Genomic DNA, 17,502 nt, shown 5'->3' on the forward strand with positions numbered 1-17,502 from the left:
GTGTTGGTGATTTTTCTGTCCCCACTGCACATGGAATTTAGTGTACTGTCGCTGAGGTAGTGTGATTTCAAATAGTGATTTGTTGCTCTGATACGCTGTTGCCCAGATACTGCTGTGTGTCATGTCATCAGAGATGAGATTACTATAAATAGAAGATTCAACTGCTAATTTATTTCGCGAACTTGCGAGGCTGGCATCTTTCTTTGTCTTCCTTTGCACCGTTAGTCAATCTTTGTTGAAAAAGTGTGCCAAAATTATTTTCAAGTTCTGTCTGACTTAACTGACCCTCTGGATTTAGGGTAATATATGACTGTCAGGGCAGTTTCCATTCAGCACAAGAGTTGATGTGGCTTGTTGGAGTTTAGTGGAAGAAGATTTTCCCGTATTTATTCAATATGTGAATTCTTTGAAAGGAATGAATAGGCAGGCATAAGCAACATGAGCCCAAGGTGAGACTTTAAAAGACTCACAAACTTTTTGCAGAAATGCATAGTCCTGGTAAGTCTGGTAGCCTGTTCAAATCTGAAGCATTGATCTAAGTTTTTATTCAGTTATCGTAGTACCAACTTTTAATCCTTCCCCTGTATCTTGTGATAATTACCGTGAAATCCTAAAAATTGGTTCTTTTCTAAGTTTTTGTTTTGTTTTTACAGATTTCACTTTCTTGTTTTTATACCAGAATTGTGTGTCCTAAATTCTTATTTTATCATGCGTTCTAATAACTGGTAGAATTCATCATTTTCAGCTCTTTACCAGAATGTTCTGTAGCCTCATACTGTCCTAAAAATGAAAAGGCTTTTTATGTGCCAGGTCCCCCATAGGTGCTGCAGGTTCAGAGATCATAAGACAGTTGATGTTGCCCTCACAGGGGTCTCAGTAAAGGAAGTAGTTGGCGGCAAAGCTTCCATTTTTCTCCAGCCCCGGTGCCTGGCTGCTTCTGCCTGCCTGACAACCACCAGGGTCTACAGGGCAGCCTTCCAACCAGCCTCTATGTGGTATTTTTCAATTGGATCTTTTAAAGTTAGTTTTGCTACTTTTTTTTCTTTTGGCAAAGTGTCTTAAGTGATTTGTTGAATTATTTTTCTTTGGTGTATTTAGCTATTCCGTTGAGATTTTAATTTGGTTTATGTTTGATATGCAGTTGAACATCTTTGTTTAGTAAACGCGCTTTGAATCTAAGATCATGATATCTCTGTATTTTTTCTCTTCATTTTACTCATAGTTAGTCTTTGTATTTGTTTGTCTTCACTTTCTAAGGTTGATGAGGTGGTTTGAGTGTAACAAATCAGTTTGTCAGCCTGTAAGTATCTGGGCCTAAGGAGTAATTTCAGTGCTGAGGAGATCCTGAGCCTGAGGCCAAGTCCCATTGAAAACAGCTACATGGAAAAGGAAATTAATAGTTTAAGGTGTGAAAGTGAAGTCGCTAAGTCATGTCTGACTCTTTGCGACCCCATGGACTGTAGCCTACTGGGCTCCTCAGTCCATGAAATTTTCCAGGCAAGAGTACCAGAGTGGGTTGCCGTTTCCTTCTCCAGGGGATCTTCCCAACCCAGGGATCGAACTCATGTTCAAGGTATGAGTTTGCCTTAAGTCTGTGATGCTTAAGCTTTAGGTGGAGTCAGGATTAGAAGAAAATCCCTTGAGCTGGCTTGTTAGTGTCAGGGCTGGGGGCTTGGCCTGAAAGAAAGTTGGATTCTGTAACAAAGAAAGGATGGGAAAGAACCTTGTGGGTAGGGAAGGTGGCCTGAAGGAGATTCAGGTGTAGAGGGGAAAGGTGCTGTTGGCCACATAGCTGTGTTGCCTAGCATCTTTGAACATCAGGCTCAGCGTTCATGATTGGCCGGGGGATTTCAGACGCGCTGTCCTGGTTCCCTAGGATTCTAAGGGTGTGCTTCTGTGTGGAAACCAGAGGGCAGGCCACTAGGACTTCTGGGTCCTTCACCCGTAAGGTGCTTTAAAATTTTATTGGGAAGAAATATTTTGATGCCCCTGAGAAGGTTTATTAGCCCTTGTCTCATCAGTGGGAAGGCAGGGTTCAGAGGTTTTTCTCTGAGAGAATTTGCGGAAGCTCCCAGAGGTCGTTCCCTTGTAACCTCCCCACATCACTCAGCCCAGTCAGTCGATCCTGTTGTTGTTCCCACTTAAGTGGTCTCGAATCTGGCCGCTGCTGCTGCTGCTAGCCTCATTCTCGTCCTGGTTCATGACCACAGCCTCTTGGTAACTGGGCTTTCTCCTTCTGGTCTCAGATCCGCTCAGCCCTTTACCCACACTGCTGTGAATATCTCCCTAAAATGGGCACGATCACGCCACCTCCCTTGTCTAAAGCTCTTCAGTGGCTCTCCGTTACCTGCAGGGTAAAATCGAATACCACTGCCAGCAGAATCTGGCGTCTAGCCTCACCTCTTGCCATTTCCATCCCCAGTGATGACCTTCAGCCGCACAGGTTGGAGCAGCCTTCAGCTGGTGAGCTGTTTCTCACCCTCAGTGCCTTTGCTTGCTGGTGGCTCCCAGGAGTCCCCTCTGGAGTCCTTCTCTGGCCTGTCCTCTGGGCCAGTGCCCACCACCCCGTGCTCTGCAGTGCTCTGTGAGCATGTCCACGCGGGGCCCTAACTGTCCTCCGGCCTCAATAGAGCCTAAGTTCCTTGAGGCAATGGACTGGGTCTTCATCATTGTATTCTCCAAACCAAGGACACAGGGCTCTCATAAGTGATTCTGAATGCATGAACAGTGTCGAGACATTCAGAAGACCTCTTTCCTCAAAAGTGCCATTCAGTGGAAACGTGGGATTGTGTCTAAAGAAAGGGAGAAGTAAAAAGATGCATAAAATAGTAAGGTCTTGAGCACAGTTGCAGCCTCTCAGTGGGAACTAGTTTCCCTGCGTTCTTAGTGTGAAGGGTAGAGGGTGTATTGCTAACAGTCCAGGAACCTGTGAAACTTTTCAGGTGGGATGTTGCAACAGAGGGGCTCCGAAGGAAGGGAGGTGTGCGCCGGCAGAGCAGGGGAAGGAGAGCCAGCAGCCAGGGCTGGTGGAGACACGGTGTCCCCGGGGCGCAGCTCGCCGTGAAGATTCAGGGGCACCTTTCCTGAGCTGGGAGACGTGTGCGTAAATGACTTTAGAATTTAGAGTTCCAGAATAAGGGACTTGCCTAGCAGTCCAGCAGTTAAGACTCCATGCTCCCAACGCAGGAGGCCTGGGTTCAGTCTCTGGTCTGGGAACTGGGATCCCGCGTGCCGCCCAAGTGTGGCCAGAATAGTAATAACCATAATAACATGGAGACACAGCTTTATTCATTATCGGCAAAGAGAGTGGTAACAGCCCAGATGCCCAGCAGCTGAGTGGGTAAACAAGCTATGGTTTGTCCATACAATGGAATGTTATTCCACCATAAAAAAAGAATGATGTACCTATGCATATTACAACAGGATGACCTTTGAAAACAGTGTACTGAGTGAAAGAAGTCAGTCACGAAAGACCAAATAATTTAGGATCCCGTTTACATGAAACGTCCAGAGTAGACAGATGTGCAGAGACAGGAAGTAGACAGTAGTTGCCAGCGGTGTGCAGGCGGGAGAGTCGGAAGTTTCTTTTGGGATTGATGAAAGTGTTCTAAAAGTGATTGTGGGTGATGGTTACACAGTTCTGTAAAATTTACAATCATTGAATTGTATACTTTCAGTGGGTGAATTATGTGGTGTGTGAATTGTATTTCAGTAAAGCTTATTGCAGGAAATTCCCTGGTGGCCCAGTGCTCAGGACTCAGTGCTTTCCCTGCCGTGACCAAGTCCCTGGTCAGGAAACTTAAGACCCTGCAAGCTGTGTGGCATGTCCCGCTCCCCCAAAAAAGCTGTTATAATAATAATGCTGATGGTAATAAATGGAGGCTAAATGGATAGATGTTTTATCCCAGGGGATTTGGTGCTTAAAATTTTTCAGTCCCCTGCAGTCTGTCTGAATTCAGAGGTCCTTAGAGAAGAGACCTGCTCTGACAAAGACTCCTCATTCCCTTATGATGTCTCTTCTCCCAGATGCACTCAGGGAGGTGGTGTTCAACCACCTGGAGCAAGGGCGGAGACAGCCTTGGAGGCTCCATGACTAAGTGAACGTTTACATCCAGGCTAATCTGAGCAGCAACAGGCAGATGGTTAGGGAAGACTTCCCTTCAAGGATGTAAAGACAGGACAGAGAGCTTGACCTTCCTGTCCTAACTAACAGCTGAATGAATTGTCTGTGGGGTATTGTCAGCCTCAAAGAAAGCAATCCATTTTCCCTCCTTGCCCTCTGAAAAAGATGTGCTCACGCCATTGTTAGATCTCTTTGCTACAAGTCCTCTTGGGTTGGGTTAGGTTAGGCTTCTGAGGTTACCTCCATTTTCAGGACTCCTGCCCTGAATGCCCGCCCTTGCAGCTGCCCCCGGTGAGGGAGGTGTGGCTGCTGGCAGAGCCGGTCGGCTCTCTGCCGCCAGCGCAGCCTGCGGTCACCACTCTGCGTCGTCCTTGTCACTTTCCTTCCTGCAACGCTGAGATTAGAGGGCGGGGAAGTAGACTTGTTAGGACTTCAGGGATGAGCAGCACTGAAGTGATCAAGACCAGATCACATCGTTTTCACAGCTCTCCACTGAGGACCTCAAGAGCAGAGACTGTCTCTTCTTTGCCGTCACCTGGCATAGCACCTGACATCCTGTAGGCCCCTGGTGTTTACTGAAGGAATAAGTGATATCTTCTGTCCTGTGATAGATTAGGGGAGATAACGAAATAATCGCTGGATACAGGATGAATTCTTGAGGCTTGATCCTTAAAGATTTCTCACTGGTGAGTCTGTCTACACTTGCGCTTTTTTCACTGCTCTTTTTCTTTGCCCAGGTGAAACAAAACGCACAAATTTCACCCTACAGCAGCTGCAGGGTGCTGCTGCCACAGGAGCCATCTTTGGAGTTTGCTTAAGCGTTTGTTGTCTGAGGGACAGTTGGAGCAGGGAGCTTGGGGGAGAGCAGATTTTCAAACCCCTGGAATCTATGACCTGAAGGACTGCAGATTTATTTTTACTTAGAGGTGCATAACCTGGAGACTATAGATACATTTCTTGGAGGTCTGTAAACCCCTGAAATTCAGTGTAGAGATTGTACATGTGTGCGTGCGTGTGCAGTGGGGCTGGACCATAAGCTACAGTCTTCATCAAGTGATCAAAGTGAGAGGAGTCTCCTCCTCCCAAAAGGTTAAAGGCTCTGGTGCAGCCCAGTGGAATACCTACGGTAGCAGCTATAGTATATTCAGTTCAGTTCACTTACTCAGTCATGTCCCACTCTTTGCGATCCCTTTGACTGCAGCATGCCAGGCCTCCCTGTCGATCACCAACTCCCAGAGCTTACTCAAACTCATGTCCATTGAGTCGGTGTTGTCATCCAACCATATCATCCTCTGTCTTCCCCTTCTCCCACCTTCAGTCTTTCCCTGCATCAGGGTCTTTTCAAATGAGTCAGTTGTTCGCATCAGGTGACCAAAGTATTGGAGTTTCAGCTTCAGCATCAGTCCTTCCAAAGAATATTCAGGACTGATTTCCTTTAGGATGGACTGGTTGGATCTCTTTGCAGTCCAAGGGACTCTCAAGAGTCTTTTCCAACACCACAGTTCAAAAGCATCAGTTCTTCTGCACTCAGCTTTCTCTATAGTCCAACTCTCACATCCATACATGACTACTGGAAAAACCATAGTTTTGACTGTATGGACCTTTGTTGGCAAAGTAATGTCTCTGCTTTTTAATATGCTGTCTAGGTTGGTCATAACTTTTCTTCCAAGGAGCAAGCGTCTTTTAATTTCATGGCTGCAGTCACCATCTGCAGTGATTTTGGAGCCCCCCAAAATAAAGTCTGTCACTCTTTCCACTGTTTCCCCATCTGTTTGTCATCAAGTGATGGGACCAGATGTCGTGATCTTAGTTTTCTGAATGCTGAGTTTTAAGCCAACTTTTTCACTCTCCTCTTTCAATTTTCATCAAGAGGCTTTTTAGTTCCTCTTCACTTTCTGCTGTAAGTGGTGTCATCTGCATATCTGAGGTTATTGATATTTCTCCCAGCAATCTAGATTCCAGCTTGTGCTTCATCCATCCCAGCATTTCTCATGAGGTACTCTGTATATAAGTTAAATAAGCAGGGTGACAATATATAGCCTCGACATACTCTTTTCCTGATTTGGAACCAGTCTGTTGTTCCATGTCCAGTTCTAACTGTTGCTTCTTGACCTGCATACAGATTTCTTAAGAGGCAGGTAAGGTGTTCTGGTATTCCCATCTGTTTAAGAATTTTCCACAGTTTGCTGTGATCCACACAGTCAAAGGCTTTGGCGTAGTAAATAGAGCAGAAGTAGATGCTTCTCTGGAACTCTCTTGCTTTTTTGATGATCCAGCGGATGTTGGCAATTTGATCTCTGGTTCCTCTGCCTTTTCTAAATTCAGCTTCAACATCTGGAAGTTCACAGTTCATGTACTGTTGAAGCCTGGCTTGGAGAATTTTGAGCATCACTTTGCTAGTGTGTGAGATGAGTGCAGTTGTGAGGTAGCTTGAGCATTCTTTGGCATTGCTTTTCCTTGAGATTGGAGTGAACACTGAACTTTTCCAGTCCTGTGGCCACTGCTGAGTTTTCCAAGTTTGCTGGCATATTGAGTGCGGCACTTTCACAGCATCATCTTTTAGAATTTGAAATAGCTCAGTTGGAATTTTATCACCTCCACTAGTTTATTCATAGTGATGCTTCCTAAGGCCCACTTGACTTCACATTCCAGGATGTCTGGTTTTAGGTGAGTGATCACGTTTTCAGCGTCTCACCTCCATATTATGGATTGAATATAGACAACCCTCCTGGGTGCTGGAGTTTAATAACTCCCCCGGATTTGCCCGTCTCCTCAGGGAGATGGCGTAGCATTCATCTGTCCCCGCTAGGCCCAGACACCCGTGTCAGGGAACACTTGCCTGGTGGTGCACAGTCCCTCAGAAGACACCACCTGGGCTTTGCTGGAGCTGCCTCCAAAACCCCACCAAACAGTAAGCAGAAAATGGCTGCTGAGTGCTCGAGATAAGTGCTGGACATCTGTCTTCAGCTTTGTAGCCAACTCAGAGCACCTTACAGTGCCGCCCCGACAGGACACAGCAGGACTGAAGGCCAGACTCTCACTGGAGCCGGTTTCCTACAGCTGCTGGGGAACTCCCAGGTTGCTTGATCTAATTGGGAAATGGTCTTTATTTAGCCCTGGCCTTTGGCACAGAGCCTCGCACAGAGAGGGGCCAAAGCGGCACCTGTGGGCCGCGGGGCAGGTGTGACCCTGAGCGCCTTCCTTCACTTCTCCGAGTCTCCGTTTCCGCGGCTGTGAGATGAAGATGCAGATTGCTTCCTTGAGAGTTGTGCGTGGGCATGCCACCCACCCAGCACCTCGGTGTGTTCACCAGCCTGGAAGCTCTCCAAACCCTGCTTGGGGTTTACGTAGAGGTTCCATTACATAGGCATGACTGATTCCTTATTGACCTTTGGTGACTGAGTTCAATCTCCAGCCCCTGTACCCTGCTGGAGGTGGGGCGTGGGGCTGAAAGTTCTAACTCTTATAAGCAAGGTTTGGTCTTTCTGGTGACTAGCCCCCATCCTGAAGCCATATAGGTTCCCCCCTCAAAAGTCACCTCATTATTATAAACTCAGGTTTCAGGTAACAAGGGGCTTGTTATGGATAGCAGAAGACGCAGAAGAGGAAATTCCAAGGGTTTTAGGAGCTCTGTGTCAGGAGCCGGGGACGAGGCCGAGCAGGCGCCTCCCGTGGCTCCTCGGGCTGCGCAGGCCCCTGCTGCTCTCTGCCCTGCTCTCTGCAGCCGCGGCGCAGGGCTGCTCTTTGTGCAGCGCTCGGTTGTGGAGCGCAGGCTCTAGGTGCTCGGGCTTAGTTGCTCCGCAGCGTGTGGGGCCTTCCAGGACCAGGAGTTGAGCTGCCCCCTGCACTGGCAGGCAGGTTCTTAGCCACTGTGCCGCCAGGGAAGCTGCATTTCGTTTTATGCCACACTGCCCCTGCCCTCGGCTCCCCACAGGGTTCCTGCGTTTAAGACCTTGCCAGGGGGTTTCCTCTGCCCTCTGTGGACGCTGAGGGCTGGCCTGGCCAGTGGCCTCAGGCTGGGAAGGAGCAGGAGGGGGAGCCCAGCCCCGGGCCAGCGCCTCTCACCAGGGTGGGGAGCACTCTGCTCTGTCTCCCTGGGGCACCTTACGCTCTCAGCTTTCCTCCCATGACTTAGAGGACAGTGATCATCGCACAGAAGAGAGGAAACAGAAACCCTGGAGGCCTCTGGGCAGAGGCCACCTAGAGCCGTCAGTGGAAAGGACCCATGTTCCAGCCCGTCTGTGCTCGGGCGGGCAAAGCTGTGAGCTTTACAGCATCAGACCGACAGATTCACGTTTTACCAAGTTCTTCCCACTTGGGAAACAGCTGCCCTAAAAAAGCCTCCGTATTTCCCTTCATATTTATCATAGACACTTTCTCCAGCTCTCGTGGAAGAGAATTGGCGGGTCTAGAGCTGTTAAATCTAGTTGTTTCGCTGCAGTCAGCCTGGATCTCTGTAATTCTGCCTTGCAGAAAAGGCTGCTAATATCAGCAGAGATCCTCCCATCTATCACTATAACAGTTTAATAGGTGCAGTTACAGCTTGAACACACCAACAGGCTTTATGTGAGTAATTGCCATATTTATGCTGCTTTGAATTGATGATAAAGTGCTAAAATATGAGGTATGTGGTTGCATGTGCTGTGATTTTATGGGGGTTCTGTGTTCCTCAACCCCGCCCCTGCCCCAATAACTCCAGGTTTGTTGGTTATGCTTTCTCATTATCCAGATAGTTCTAAGACGAAGCTTTCGCCATGACTGTTCCCCATGTGCCCGTGTCTCACCACCCTCCTGGTTTCTCCTTGCTTAAAGTTAAACACAAGTCATTTGCATTCCAAAAATGCCTCCTCGCCATAAAGGCAGGCAGTCAGCTCCACTTTGGGCTCTTCCAGATAAGCAGAGTTCACGTGGCTGTGACTCGGCAGTGCTCGCGGATTTCCTCGGGACCCAGTGCCCTGATCGGAACAGCGTGCCCTGGCAAGCTGCCTGGGGAGCCAGGCAGTCAAAGAGAAGCAAAGCCTGTTTCACAGAGTTAGTCCTGCCCTTCCATCCAAGACAGAAATGATCTGGGTGGAAGCCCAGCTCCCCGAGACAGTTCCAGCAGGCCTGCCTTGCCTGGCTGTTCCCACCGCCCTTTCCCTCCACTCAGCGGTGCACCTCGGTGGCCAGGCCCCTCTGCCCTCACCAGGAGGCGGCGGGACGAGTCGAGGCGTGTGTGCCAGCAGGCCGTGCCGAGGGCGGCCCTGGGAGCAGCACTCGCTACCTCTCTCCCCCTGCTCCCCTAGTGGTGCATGGGTGTGCGTGGCACGGGGCGTGTGCGTGGCGGGGGGCGGGGGGCTTCTGTTTAGCTTCCAGGAGGATGCGCAGCCCTGTTGTGGGGGTCTCAGCCAAAGCCATGCCACTGACCTGATCTGTAAAAGTGAGCCACCCAGATGGGGAGACCACACCTAGAACAGCCGGTGGCTTACACTGGAGAGCACAGGAATTCACTCGGTCCCCTCAGCTTCTCTAGGGAGTGGCAGAGGGGAGAACCAGTCCACAAGGGAAGGCAGGAGCTGGGCGTCCTGGTTTGTGCCGCACTTCTCCGTGCTGGCCAGGCCTCAGAGTTTCTCTTTCCTGTATTCTATGAGCAAGGAGGGCCTGGCCAGGATGCCTTGAAGCATGGGGCTGGTCGAGAGCAAACAACTTTAGTCCATTCCTCCCTCTCTTCAGCCAGAGAAACTGCGCTTTTATTATCAGGCAGGTTTCCCTCCTTCCCTCCTTCCCTCCTTTGGATAGTTACCGAATGCCTTCTCCAGGCACGAGTTACTGTGCCAAGTCCAGGAGCATAGAAGGGTAACTGAAGCACATGCCCCCTCTCTCCTCAGGGGGCCGCCATTCAGCCGCCACGCAGCTGCCGAGTGACCTTCAGGTTGAGCCCAGTGCTGTAGAGGGGAAGTGTGCGGCAGTAGCTGCGGTGGTTGGCCCTGGGCTCTGAGCCGGATGGGAGCGGGCGGGACGGTAGGGTGCAGCTCACAGGGCCACTGTGAGGGTCGCAGAGACCGCGTGAGTGAAATGCTGGGCATGGCCTGGCCCAGTGTGTGTGTTGCATAGATACAAGCAGTCTTATTCTCCTAACTGACTTAGTCTTGGGGTCAGGGCAGACCTCTGAGGGAGCAGGGTTTAGCCAGTCCAAAAAGTGGAGGCAGAAGCAAGGCAGTCTCCAAGGCAGTTGCGGGGGGGGGGTCACACTAGGAGGCCTGGAAAGGCCAGTGTGATGGGCGTTGGGTGGGGGCAGCAGAGTCAGGTGTGGTGCGGGCCCCCCAGGCCACGTGTGGACAGCTTTGTGTTGTATCCTAGACACAGAGTGCGAGGACTGTAGGCTGGCGGGATCCCGATCAGATTCTCTGCCAGTGCTACATATAGGCTTCTAACCTGTGAAGTGTCCTTTCTTAGTGAGGAAAGAGGCCAGGAAAGGAGGGCCGCTGGGCTGTGATGGGTGCCATCTTTGAACCTTTCATGACTTGGTGAGAATCAGGAACCCGAAAGAAGCTCACCTGTGCCCTCGGTAACGCTCACGAGGAATCTGCCGGGGGCCCCGCTGTGGAGGGGGAGCTGGCACTGTTGGCATGGAGGTGGAGGTGGTGGTGGGTTGTATGTACCTGTTTGTTAGCACAACTGTTTCTTTGTTGGTGGCTTGGGGTTCGGTCAGTGAGGACCCCCGCCCCACCCGCAGCCCCAGCTCCGCACTGGGGCGGCACTGCCTCGCCTCCGAGTCACGCTGCCGTCCTCCACGCCACTGGGCTCGAGTGTGCTGGGGCTCCCAGCTGCTCCTGGCTTTGAATACCAGCGGCTGCCTTGCAGAGTCCACTCTGCTCCCCTCAGTTCTAGGTCACACTCCTCTCCCCCTCCATCCTAGGCTACCCAGAACCAGCAGCATCCACTCTGGGCTGGCCTAAGGCTGACTTCGTCACGGTGGTTTTCTAAAACACATCTTTTGGGGTATGCGTCTTCTTGAAAGTCAGGGACCGAGCCCCTTGGCGGGCTCAGAGCAGGGCGCAGAAGCCCTCCCTCACAGTGACTGACAGTAAGTGCCCGGACAGCTTACAGAGGATCAGCCAGAGGCTAGAGCCATATGATGCCCCAGACCTGGTGTGATATTTTCATCTTTCCCCTCCAGGTCTCTTCTCTCCCTTCTTCCTCAGCCTCGAGATTTATGACGCGGCTGCGTGTACATACAGTGGCGCTGGAAATTAATAGCGCCGCAGTGCCCGGCTGTGGGGCTAACGCCCGGTCAGGCTGTCACAGTAGAGGGCTGGAGGCATTCTGTCAGGGGGAGAAAGGAGGGGTGGCATTGCCAGAAACAGATCTTGATTGACGAGGGAATTACCCAGGGAAGACAGCTAACAAAGAGGCACTGGAGGGGCCAGAGTGACCTTAGTGTCGAAGGAACAGAAGAGCCAGAAAAGCATTCCGGGCACATCCGAAACAGGAAGGCGGCAGGGGACCTCGCGGGGCTGCCTCACTGTGATCAGCAGTAGAACTTCAGAAGGAAGAGAGCGCCGACTCTGTCCACTGGCTGCCGTCGGTTAGAGAGAGGCAGCGTCTCTTCCCTGGCTCTCCCTGCTCCTCCGGCTGACAGATGAGAACGCTGAGGGGTGTGAGGGAGGAGATGAATGCGCCTGAGTGAACAAGGGAGGAACAGGAATGAACCCGGCATTTACAGGGTGAAGCCAACACGTGATATTTAAAGGGTAAGGGAATAGGGAGTTAACATGGAAGGGAGGAGCCCAGCATTTAAACGCACAGTCAGGCGAGAGGGAGCCAGCGCAGAGCTGACGCCCACTGCACACCCAGCTCTCTGGCCTTGGACTTGGCCTCTCTGAGCTGCTATCTGCTCTCTGTAAACTGGGGATAAAAATAATACTATTTACCTCAGAGAATTACTGGGTGGATTCACTGTGATGATTCTAGTGAAGAGCTGAAGAAAGAGCCTGGCACATAGTAAGCCCTCAGCAAAAGTTAACTGTTACTGTTTTATTATCATCATCATTATTTCAGTGTGCCAGCCATTTGTATTACTTGCTCTTCATACCTGTAATCTGAGTATGCACAACATCTCAGTTCGGTTCAGTTCAGCCGCTCAGTCGTGTCCAACTCTGCGACCCCATGAATCGCAGCACACCAGGCCTCCCTGTCCATCACCATCTCCCGGAGTTCACTCAGACTTACGTCCATCGAGTCCGTGATGCCATCCAGCCATCTGATCCTCTGTCGTCCCCTTCTCCTCCTGCCACCAATCCCTCCCAGCATCAGAGTCTTTTCCAATGAGTCAACTCTTCGCATGAGGTGGCCAAAGTACTGGAGTTTCAGCTTTAGCATCAGTCCTTCCAATGAACACCCAGGACTGGTCTCCTTTAGAATGGACTGGTTGGATCTCCTTGCAGTCCAGGGGATTCTCAAGAGTCTTCTCCAACACCACAGTTCAAAAGCATCAATTCTTCGGCGCTCAGCTGTCTTCACAGTCCAACTCTCACATCCATACATGACCACTGGAAAAACCACAGCCTTGACTAGACGGACATTTGTTGCCAAAGTAATGTCTCTGCTTTTCAATATGCTATCTAGGTTGGTCATAACTTTTCTTCCAAGAAGTAAGCGTCTTTTAATTTCATGGCTGCAGTCACCATCTGCAGTGATTTTGGAGCCCCCAAAAATAAAGTCTGACACTGTTTCCACTGTTTCCCCATCTATTTGCCATGAAGCATAGTCATTCGTAAACAGCCCCATTTTTGATGAGGAACCCGAGGCTGAGAGAGGTCGAACGGTTTTTCCCAGTCGCCCAGCAGCTATGAGAGAGCCAGGATCAAAACTGAGATCACATGCGTAGAGACTGTTACACAGAATGAAGTAAACCAGAAAGACAAAACCAAATATCGTGTATTTATGTGTATATTGAGTCTAGAAAAATGGTACGGATGAACCTATTTGCACAGTGGAAACAGAGACACGGATGTAAAGAACAGGGGCATGGACACCACGGGGAACAGACTGGGGTGAACTGGGAGATCGGGACTGACGTGTGCAACCACTGCATATAAAATAGATGATCAATAAAAAGTACTAGATATCGAAACTTCAACTAAAAATCTTAATTTCTCTACTAAAAAAAACAATTATATAGTGAAACTGCGTGTAACTTTGTGCTATTACAAAAATTCTATTTAAATATTTAAAGGAAAAATACTTGAAGTAAAAATGAAGCCAGTGCATGTTTTATTACTGTCTGCCGACTGGCCTGTTTTGACTGGGTCCTTAGAGCAGGCAATGCCTACAGACAGGTGCTGCTGTTGCAGCTTGTTAAAAGGTAAAGAAAAAAAAAAAAGGCAGGCGTTATACAGTGGGCTTTCCATAAGTTATCTTATTTATTCCTTGCAGTAGTCTCCGAAGGTGAAGTTAATCCATCATAGACTCAGGGGAGCAGAAGTTAAGAGTCGGCATCCAGGATCCCCCCGATGGCACAACTCAGGTGTCCTCCACTTGCCAGCTTGCTTTTCCACTTAGGTCGTTAGGACCATAGCTCCTCCCTTAGCCCTGTGCCAAGACTTCATTACACTCACCTGTGCGGTGCAGAGAAGGCAATGGAAGCATAGACACCCAGGGTCTCACCGCTAGTAAGTGGCTTCCAGCCTAGATGCTCAGCCTCACCCCAGCCCTTTCACCCTCCATCGTGGAGGGGGTGCTGCAGTGGGGGCCTCAAAAGGAGATGGGCTGTAGAGATGCTGTTGGCAGTTGACCCAGAGTGGGGGCTCCTTACTCTGGTTCGAGAGGTCAGCCCTCTTCAAGACAGTTTGGACTTGATGCTCGAGAGGGGTTCCTTTCTCTCCCTGAGCTCTCAGCAGCCCTCTGGCCTTGAAACTTAGCCTGCCCAAGGCTTACCTCTTGGACACGTGAAAGAAAAGGAGAATGGTCTATTGGCCGCATTTCCTTAAAAGTCGACTTGTCCTCTAGTAGTTAAAGCCTGTCTGCTGTGGGGTATTTTAGAGCATTGGCAACACCGATTAATTTTTTTTTTTTTAAGTACTAAAGTGCTGAGTTTTATTTCTAAATATAGAAAGTGAAAAATAAACAAGTTAGAGTTTGTCTTGGAGGAAGTATTGATTTGTTGCTAGAAAGGAAATTCAGGAGGAACTGAGTCCTGGGGTGTGTGAGCAGGGCTGAAAGCCTGGCTGGGGGGAGTGTGGCAAGACTGGAGGCCCAGAGTGCCGGTGCTGAGCAGAAGTACTTGGAATGAAGAGTTGTTTGCCCATTTCAGAAAACGGGACACATACCAGAGCAGAAGGTGGAGTCTCCCCGCCATCTCCAAGCTCTTGCGAGTCCCTTGTCCACTCTGCTGGAGCTCCTAGCGTGCCACATGCCGCAGGCACCTCAGCCACCGGGACGGGGCGGTAAGGAGTAAAAGAGGCCAGGTCTTAGCCTGTGGGGAACGCCTCATGGCTGCCGCTGGTGCGTCCTCTAGAAGGTTGTGTGGCATCACTGACTCGGACATGAGTTTGTGTAGGATCCAGGAGTTGGTGATGGACAGGGAAGCCTGGCGTGCAGCAGTCCACAGGGTCACAAAGAGCTGGACACGACTGAGCTACTGAGCAGAACTAGCCTTTTGTCGGTGAGGAGGACCACAGCTTGCAGCTCTGTGAAGGATCTCACCTGCCAGACTGGGTGCTCAGTAAATGCTGAAAGAGAAAAATAAGGCCTCTTTGCTGTTTTTCTCTTTACTTTTTTAACATTCTTTTGAAAACTCACACGTGGCCATAGTTTAAATGTGTAAAAACCTTGCTTACGAATAAAAGGCGCTAATTTTAATACTTTTTGGAAATGCTTCATTCCTAGTCTCTGGTATTTATTTTTCCTTGTTCTCCCCCCCACCAAATATTCTTGAATCATAGAATTTTTTAAGAGTCGGGGGAACTTGGAGACCTGTCCCGTCTTCTAGAGCAACAGGGGTCCTCTGAGCACGAGTCCCTGGCCAGCAGCAGCAGCATCACCTGGGAACATGTCAGCAGTGCAGATTCTTGGGTCCTGCCCCCAACCAACAGAATCCGAAACCCCTGGAGGTGCAGCAGCCTTGTAATCCAGATTATAGCAAGCCCTGATTCTGCTGCATGCTCCAGTTTGAAAGTGCGTGATTTTAAACTCCATGGTAAAAGAACTCAGGCTCCGGAAGCAGGTGGGCTTCAGACGGTAATTCTCTGGCTCTCTGACCTTGCAAGTATTACGTTACCTCTTAGCCTCTGCATTGCCATCTGTAAAATGAGGTTAGTAGTGATCTCTCTGAAGGGGATGTGGTGAGAACCCATGTAGAAGCGCATGGGAAGGACTCAGCATCATGTGCCTCACATGTAGTAAGCACTGAGTAAATGGTTGGTCAGGTATTAATCTTTCTAAAAAGAAAAGTAGCATCCCAAACAGATGGCTGTCCGATGAGGGAGTTCCGAAGCTCTGGCCCTTCATAATGAGTGACAGCTGTAGCTAAGACTGTGCACTGAGAGACTGTTGCCTTCCTGTCGTTCCCATTCTGGTCGTAGCTCTGTTCTCTAGAGTCATTAGAACAAAACTGTTCTTCATAGAAATTGTTAGATTTTTGAAGACAGCAACCTTGGCGGTTCCGAACTTCCTCTTGTTTTATTCACACAAGATTAAAAGATTCCCAAAGAAACCAGTGGAGCTCAGTTTAAAAAGAAGAAGAAAGAAGCAGGGCCTGTTCCCGAGATACTGGGTCTTTGGAGATGCCTGGTATATAGAGATGCCTCAGAGCTTACGGCTGAAGCTTTCTCAGTTGTACCTCTGGCCGTGGACCAGGCCTGTGACAAGGAGGCACTGCTCTCTGCTGGCAGAGCCAGCCCTGGAGCGTTTCTGGGTGTACGCTGCTCGGGACCCAGCATCTCCGTGTGGGGGTCTGCTCCAGGCCCTAGCCCTTCTCCTGCTCTGGCCTTGGGGTCCTCGGCGAGCTGCCTCACTGTGCCCAGCCTCCAGGTTCTCACCCGTGTCGCTTGCCCTCTGTTTCACTGGCAGTTGGCCGCCTGCCCTAAGGTTTCTGTTTTTATTTTATTGATGTCTAATGAATAGCTGTGAACAACTGTTCTGGCCAAGCAAATGATACCTTTCCTCAATTATGCCGTGTTGTATAGGTCGGTGGCAGAATTGCTGTTTTAAAGTGGGGTTTCGTAACAGAAGCGTGCATCCAGATTACAGGAGATACTGAGGTGGTGATGAGCTGGTGCTGAGGGGCTGGCCTTGCGCTTTCGGATGGTCTCCAGATAGCTCATTTGATGTGTGTTTTCAGCCCTGTGATACCGGGCAGGTGGCCATTAGGAGACAGTGCCGAGGATTCCTGTGTGGAGGCTGCCAGAGATTGTAAGTGCACTGAGGCTGTCAGGATCTTGTCGCTGCCGTTCAGAGAGCCCCTCTCCACGCTGGGGCGCAGGCACTGTCCACGCTGGGGCGCAGGCACTGTGGACATGTCCATGAGGACTTCTGAGGCTCCTGTGTTTGTACTGTTGTTTTCTTTGTGTTCGAGAGGGGCTGATATTCAGATAAAGGGAAAAGTATAGTGATTCTTGCCAACCTAGAGGGCGAGATTCGGATCTGTTGACGCATGCCCAGGGCTTGTCAGAATGTGGGTGATTTCATGTTGAAGCGTGTGATGTGTGTTACCTGAGATGTGCAATAGGTAGAGAGTGTAAGTATCTGAGAATAGTGTAGAAAAGTCACCAAGGAAAGAGAATTACTGTAGAATTACTAACTGTGGATGGTGAGCAGGGGCCATGCTGACCTCTGACTTCTGGAGGGCATGGGCCATCTCAAAAGCTGCCCAGAATACTGAGGGCCTGTGGACTTCACAGAGATGTGGTGTTTCTCCGGGGGTGGGGGCAGAGGCGGCTGTGGTCTGGACGCCAGCCTGACGGGGGTTAAACGGCAAGCCCCTTCTGAATAGTGTGGGGGCCCTGGACTGAGACCATGCTGCAGCCTCTTTGCAGCTGTGCAGTTTAGGCCAAGGACTTCCCCTTTCCGAACCCCGCTTCCCTCATCTGTGTTCTCTCTTCATCCAGTGGCTCCCACGATAAAGGGCTGAGGATTCGATGGCGCCATCATTAAATGAGTGGTGGCTGCGGGGAGCATGTAGCCGGTGCACAGCATGGCGACCACGCGGAAATGTCGCCTCCCAGAGGGAGGCGTGCAGTGATGGGGCTTCTTGGTGGCAAGTCGTTGCACGGTAGGGTGTCCTTGAGGCCGGTCCGTTAATGCCCTTGTCTTTGGGGTGAAAGGGCCCATGTGCAGTTAACAGCTTTTAGGCCAAGGAATGATGGCTTTTGTTTCGATGATCTTCAGAGTTCACCTGC

At 50.1% G+C, this 17,502-nt stretch overlaps 1 protein-coding gene across 3 annotated transcripts in view; it reads left to right on the plus strand.

Annotated features, from left to right (window-relative positions):
• ARHGAP35 (Rho GTPase activating protein 35) overlaps positions 1-17,502 on the plus strand; it is a 115,032-nt gene that overhangs the window by 83,009 nt on the left and 14,521 nt on the right. The gene's annotated exons all lie outside the window — the stretch shown is intronic.

The sequence above is a fragment of the Ovis aries genome, chromosome 14 (genome assembly GCF_016772045.2).
Source record: "Ovis aries strain OAR_USU_Benz2616 breed Rambouillet chromosome 14, ARS-UI_Ramb_v3.0, whole genome shotgun sequence".
NCBI lineage: Eukaryota > Metazoa > Chordata > Mammalia > Artiodactyla > Bovidae > Ovis > Ovis aries.